This window comes from Schistocerca gregaria, chromosome 2, assembly GCF_023897955.1.
Source record: "Schistocerca gregaria isolate iqSchGreg1 chromosome 2, iqSchGreg1.2, whole genome shotgun sequence".
NCBI classification, from domain to species: domain Eukaryota; kingdom Metazoa; phylum Arthropoda; class Insecta; order Orthoptera; family Acrididae; genus Schistocerca; species Schistocerca gregaria.
Genome location: NC_064921.1, coordinates 889,039,179 through 889,046,920, shown reverse-complemented (window position 1 = coordinate 889,046,920; position 7,742 = coordinate 889,039,179). Strand labels below are relative to the sequence as shown.

Sequence of the window (7,742 nt, the reverse complement as noted above, 5' to 3'; positions counted from 1 at the left end):
AAGTCTGATGCAAGCACAGTCCACCGATTCCCCGCGCGTTCGTCTACCCTACAGGACCCATGATCACAGAAACGCCAATAAAGGACTTGAAAACTTGCTAGATGTGGTTGATGTCTGCGAGGATACTTGTTTTGGAACAGCCGTGCTTCCTCCCGACCGTTTCTATCTGTTTGGCCGTACACGAACATCATCTAAGCTTGTTCCTGACGTGAATACCGGACCATGCTGTTGCTTACAGTACTCTCCATCAGTTACATGGAGTGCGACACACAAGGAACACACGGAACGTGGTCAAAGGACGTTTCATTCGTCAGCGCCATCTACTGTGGCAACGATGCATTTCTGGACACATGTTCATAGGATCTGTCTTCCTCCATGCAGTTTATCGATATTACAAATGTCCACCCTGTACTTATAACACGTTTTGGCTACTTCAAGGCCCAAGCAACACAATCAGCATTTGGGGCACCAAACTGATTAAAAATTGTGTACAGAGTATATTGCAATTAGTAGCGAATACTGAAAATATAATAGATACGTAATCGTTCTGTTTATCGTGTGTCAGTAACTGAACCGTTTGTGATATAACAATGAATTTCTTGTTACTAGCTACCACTAACTTCTGGCGTCAGGTAAATTATTGACAGGTATCATTCTGCAAAGTCCTAAGCCGGTTGGTAGACGCGAAAATTTCCATTCGCGAAGCGATGAACTGGTGGACGAGCGGCGGCCATCGAAGACTGGTTGCAGACTGTACAGTGCAAGCGCTTTGTGTGCCTAGAGATTTGGGAGTAACCATGTCAAGCAGATTAGCCGATTGACTATCCAGTCACCCCTGCTTGTTGGGCCATGCAAAGCACATCAATACCCAGCAGGTGGATCATTCTGAGCCTGCTCTATTTCCGCCAGTATGACAGACTGTGCGTAGTATTGTGACAAAGGTGTCGCCCTCCATGCACCAGACCTGCAAATCGGCTTTAGCTACATGCTACCACGCCGTGTAACGCCTGATTAGCAGGCAACCCAAATGACGCTGCTGTACCGCGTGGAGCGTCTGTGTCCCGTGGGATACAGGAGTAGTTAATAGCTCGTTTGCGTAACCGTGTTCTCTGAAACATTTTTACTTTCACACGAGTGAGTTTTTGCTGTTAATTGTGACTCACCCTGTATACTTAATATTGCCAACGGCCTTGCTGCATTGGTAACACCGATTTCCGTCAGATCGACGAAGATATGTGCTGTTCTGCTTGGCTACCAATTGGATGGGTTACAGTCCAGGCCTGCCGAGTGCTGTTGGCAAGCGGAGTGTATTCAGCCCTTTTGAGGTCAATTGAGGCGCTACTTGACTGAGAAGTAGCGGCTCCGGTTATGAAATCTGACAACAGCCAAGAGAGCGGTGTGCTGACAACATGCCCCCTTCTGAAAGTGTCCAGCGACGCCTGTCCTCTGAGGATGACACAGCGATCGGTCGGTACCGATGGCCTTTCTATGTCTGTTCGGACGGAGGATGTAAAAACAATATTCGTTCATTTTATTTTATTTATTACATATATAAAGGCCTGTTGCTTAATACTCCAAAAACGTGTACGTTTTAAAATTTTTGCATGACCATAGATTGTTCCATATCACAGGTAAAAATTATTTCCAGCAATTTAAAATCAAAGTAATAACAATGAGTACAAGCAAATTAAATAAGTCAGAGCAAATGAAGGTTGTTAAATGCACAATGTTAGTAATTTAGAAGAAAACTCTCGAGAGATTAGGAGAGAAAGATTTGCAGTTTTTTCTTTTATCACCAAATAAAAGTATGAAGTGTAAGTTATATTAAGTTATACCTGCTGTAAATTTTAAACTAACAAATTATTTATTGAATCTGGAGGAAGTTAAAGTATGATAGGAAAGATTAGAGGTGGGTCATAGACTCCTGCCACATAGTAAAAAACAAAAAAAAGGATTATAATGTTTATAGGTAACGAACTAACAAACGGTGTATGGCTCAGAGTCTGGTGAACATATCTTAACTGGACGAGATTTCTGTGAGGGGCGTGTCAATTTAAATTGGTGTTTCCAATCCAGTCCAACCCTTTAATTTCTCTATAAGTCACACAGGAATTTGTGTTATTCTTTTCACTTTCACACGTAAAAACGTTTATCATGTTTCAGGATTTTTCGATTTTCAACAACTTTCAGGAAAATTTTCTGTAATTACGGTATCGGAGAGTTTTATTCAAGTGTAACAGATAACTTCAGCAATTATCATTATCTACGTTTAACATATCCACATAAAATTAGATGACATTTTCTCTACACCTGTCCACTTTTTCGGAAGAAAGTAAAACTATTTTCAAATTATGGTATTAAGAAGTACCATTATTAAATAAAAATGTAACATAAATTTTAAAATTTCTTCCTTTCAGCTCAGTTGCATATGCAGCACGCTTCTATTGAAGTAACAACAACACAACTGATCCGTTTCTTTCTTGTGTCACTAGAACCTTTTAAAGATCTCATGAATTAACTTGAATGGAAATGATTGTTTTTCTTTTAATATTTATCATGGGAACAAGACTCAGAAATTTATTTCGGTTACAGATGAATGTCTTCGTGAACTTCCTCTAAAAGAAAAAAACAATCCATTCTACGATCAGTATTTTTAGATTTATTTTGAAAGATCTTACCAAAAGTCCAAGGAAAACCAGCTAATGTCTGAAGGAGTGATGGTGCAGAGGTGACATGACGCCATATGACATGCTCCTAGTGTGGAGAAATGTTCTCGATCCGTCTCTGGATGTTGAAGTTATCAGATCAGAATTTAGATCACGTAAATTCAGTGTCAGTTGCAACAAAACCTTGCCCCTAAGTTTTCATTTAATGGTGATGGTTGCCAAATGAGAACATATCAAACCAACTCGTTGTACTTATCTTCAAAATTCAACAATGATCGCGGTTTCATTTAGGGAATTTATTTCATTTAGAAGTAAGAACACAGGAAAGCAAAGAATTCTGATTGATCAGTCAGTAATGGCATTTATATATTAGTATAGATAGCACACGTTGAGAAGGAATATGGGATCGCTAGCATTAGGACCATTGGAAAACATATTCACCAATCAGAGACTAAAGAAAAACTAAAATAAGCAGAGGACACAAGCACCACAAAGCTCTACAACAAATACAGACACCACAGCACACAGAAAGAACGGAAACACTTGTGACACTACTAACAAAATAAATGATACACATTAACATACAAATACCAGTCAACTCAGAAGACAATAAATATACTGAAGAAACAAGTATTACAATAGCGAATAAGAAAAACACAGTCACATTTATAAACAAAAATAAAACTATCAGACAAATTTCAAGTGATATGCCAGTCAGAATATCAAGGAAAATCAGACGAATATCAAGGAATATACTAGTTAGAATGCCAAGATTCCAAATCAGTGTGTCTGGGGATGCCAGACATAAATTTTAAAACAAGGTACAAAGAACATTTAATAAGCCGAAAGTACGAAAATAGCCATTCTACCTTTTCTGGGCACCTAATAAAGTGTGTGCATGACCTGTGTAACATGGAACAAGCAATGAAAATTATTAGAATGAACAATCACAACATTATAGGAAACTTTTTTCATACAAAGAGACCTTGAAATGGTCAAGAAGGTAAGAAATGAGGAAATGAATCTAAGAGACAACTCACTGATAGTGTTAGCCACCAACACAATAACAAGCTGAGGTGTCCATTAGAACAAAATCCTACCAATTAGGAACTTACTTAGTTCCCCCACCACTGACACTTCCATCTACGTTACAATTACACACAAACACACACACACACACACACACACACACACACACACACACACACACACACACATACACACACACAAACACAAACACAAACACACACATACACACATTCACACACACACAGCCACTTGCGATTCCTTCTACTCAGATTCCTCTTTCCAACAATAAACAAGTATTATTCTGCATAAATCCTCCACAACACAAATCAAAGACGACCGAGAAACCTAAAACGACAGTTGGCGATACTAATAACTCCAAGGCAACACATATGTGATAATATGAGCTCAAAAAATCGTAAATCAAACTAATTTGTAATCTGTAAATTTTTTCTTACACAACAATAAGATAACAACAAAAAACTATAATATAGCAATATATCTTGGGAGTTTACATTAAACTTTTTCTACACACATACAGAACAAATATGTAGAACAGGCTACTAAGAATGGTTTGAAAATAAAAAGAAGCGAATCATATATGGCATAAATTTTTGTTCCTTGGGACCGTAGTGCAAAATGTCTCGTAGTGACATGATTACTATAATGGTATACCAGTTACACAGCTCTTTATATGTATTTTAACGCGTAAATCACAATGAGCTTATTTGCACATATTACCATGTGACAAACCGGCAAAAAGTTCAACATTAGATACAAATAAAACAACAAAGACAGCGAAAACAACCGAGCCACCATGTTTCAACATCTGAAAACAGAAAATCACGAGGTAAGATCCGTAAACCAAGAACCGGACATCCTCCATATTACGTTAAAGGGAGCAATCATGACCACCCTTGAAGAAATAGACATATTATTCACATGTACACAATAACCCTCTAAATTTACTGACCAAAGAAACCTACCTCAAGCACAAAAATTTATTGAAAACTTTACTGATATTATAAAGTATGAAAACGGATAAAATAAACAAGCCAAAGATACTAACTAACATAGATCGTAGTAACAGCATAAACACCGAACTACAAAGGTGAAACACTAAGGAAACACCACAAATCATGAACCACAAGAAAACTGCTATGTAAAAATAAAAAATGTAAATAGAACGTTATATTGATAATGCAAACCGGAAGAAATTTCAGGTAAAAATCATAATCAGAACCAATCCTAAGAAAATAATAAAAACATAATCGAATTTCCATACATCATCTACTTCCTATGGTAACTATGTAAACATGAAATCTCATTCACCCAATGTTAGCCAAGCTATCACGAGGGAAAATAACGCACCAAAACTGAGTAAACTACACCTGAAAATCAGATATAACAATACGCCTACAACCAACGTCCAAGTAACGTCTGAACGCAAAGACCAACAAAGACTGCTTATGGCAGCATCGATATTACATGTAAGCTATAAACACCAGTCGAATGTATAATACCTTTATGATCACAGTTACAGTTTACAATATCAAGAATATCATCTCTTACTGTATTTACGGAACACCTGACGATGGCAATACGCCGAGGTGAGCTCATTGTAATTTACACAATAAAACTCATGTAAAGAGCAGTGTAACTAGTATAACGTTATCATATAGCACAAAAGCAACCAGCCTTTCTTTTATCTTCATAGACTGACTATCTCTCCAACTATATAATAGTAATAACAGTACGTAAGTTACCACATGGCTGATTCGGATATGAGAGAAACGCAGACATTTGTTGGTCTTATAAAACTCTCATTATGAAAATTTAAGAAATCGCGTTGGAACTTACATCCTGAAAATAGCAAAATCAACTAAGCAATACTGCATCGCTAAAATGAAAGAAAATACCACCATCCAGTGAAATAAAATCGTATACCCCTCAAAACATTTCAACTGGATTCGACCGTATAGAGAGGCGTGAGACACAGTACGAAAAGTACAAAAAATCTTGATAACATTCGTCGTATATTTGACGTGCTTTCAGGGAAAGCTCGATGCAACATAACGAAATTGTTGAAATCTCGCATTTAGCGAACCAGCTTTGACAGAATTACGTCGGAGGGTCGGTACGGGAAAATCCTGGAAATGAATTAGAGGACAGGCGAGTGTTTCGGCGGTCTGTTTGCCAACAGGGGAAAAGAGCCGGCGGGAGCGGCACACTCGCAGACAAATTTAATTATAAGAGATGACTTCCGTAGCTTTCGCCGCTGCGTAAAGTTTTACGCGCGGCAGTGGAAGGGAGCGCCCGGATCTGGCCGCTTTCTCCACGTCGCTGCGCAAACTAACAGGACCCATCTCCACGGCACTCAGCGGATTCAGCCGCGTTACGGCAATCCGTGACACAAGACTCCCTCACCGGAACACTGGGAAAGCTACTCAGAATCAGCCTCAACGCCTCCCTCAGAACACTGTAGCTGTTTAGAACATATTCCGCGTTTCAGTAACGTTAAACACTCTGGTTCATTTGAGGTGATCTATGGTCCTGTGGCGTGACTGATTAATGATGTCTTTTTACGGATGTACAGCAGTGAGGGAGTAGGTTGTGATATTTCTTTGAGTCACCAGTAGAGTTGCACTATACCCAAGCTATGGTGAGGCAGCAAAGGGTAGGATTACCAGTAGCACTGCTAGAAACTGGGAGTCGACAACTTTTCTTCGTTTTTGTATTTGTTTCTTGTTTGTTTTGCACAAATTAGAACAGCAGATCATTCACCGTCAGCCCACAGCGTATTTTATATCCTTAAGGAATACAAATTGCATTTTATAAACAATAAAAGTTAAGCGCGTAACGTCTGCGACTTTATGTAACCAAAGCAAATTACTTTTGATACAAATTCATTTTACACGCACAAACTTACGAAATTTATGTAATTTTTGCTTTAATATGCTTAGTAGAACGTTTTTCATCGTAATCAAAGGCAAAAGTTCCCTGTTATTATACACAAATTCGAAAGTTGTTTGTTAACAACGGAAACATGTTTCATGTAAATTTGAAGAAGCACTGAATCGACAGTTTTTTATTATTTATTATTTTTTTATTTAATTTACTTTTCTATGAAATGCTATATATGATAAAGCTGTAATTTTTTTCCTTTTTTATTGGTACATACCTCTGTTTGGCGTTACAAATTCGAATAAAATCTGAATTAAACGTTGAAAACTTCAATTTTGCTATAAATACTGTTAGTATTAAGTAACTGATAGGAGGGCAACTACGTAAAACATAAATGTTCCGTAGGTTACGCAGCCCTTTCTACATTCTCACTCAGTTTCTAGACGGCTCACTGCTTCCGGTGTTTAGGAGAATACAGAAAGACACAGATGCCAACGGCCATGGCACAGTGGTAACACTGGTTCCCGTCAGATCACCGTAATTAAGCGCTGTCGGGCTGGGCTAGCACTTGGATGGGTGACCATCCGGTCTGCCGAGCGCTGTTGGCAAGCGGGGTGCACTCAGCCCTTGCCAGGCAAACTGAGGAGCCACTTGATTGAGAAGTGGCGGCTCCGGTCTCGTAAACTGACATACGGCCGGGAGAGCGGCGCGCTGACCACCTCCATACCCGCATCCACAGGCGTCACGCCTGTGGGCTGAGGATGACACGGTGGCCGGTCGGTGTCGTTTGGCTTTCCCAGACCTGTTCGGACGGTGTTCAGAAATTTTAGAAAGACACTGATCGCATACGCAAACAAAGCGGTCGATATGAGGTAAATCCAGATAGGCAACACACAAACATACGTGTAAAGCAGGTATGAAGAAAACTCCCGGAGAAACTGCCGAAGTGTATGCTTACTTCTGATAGTCAGTGGTAGCCTACAGTAGCTTCACAACTCTAATCACCAGTCTTCTGATTGGTTCGATGCCGTACGCTACCAATTCATGTGCTTTGCCAAAGCTTTCATCTCACATTAGCACTTCCAACCCATTTCCTCAATTATTTGTTGGATGTAATCCAATCTCTGTCTTTCCCCATAGTTTTAC

The 7,742-nt window shown here is 39.2% G+C and overlaps 1 pseudogene; it reads left to right on the top strand.

Moving 5' to 3' along the window:
• Positions 1 to 7,086: 7,086 nt before the first annotated feature.
• On the top strand, positions 7,087 to 7,204 carry LOC126337294 (5S ribosomal RNA; annotated as a pseudogene).
• Positions 7,205 to 7,742: the final 538 nt, after the last annotated feature.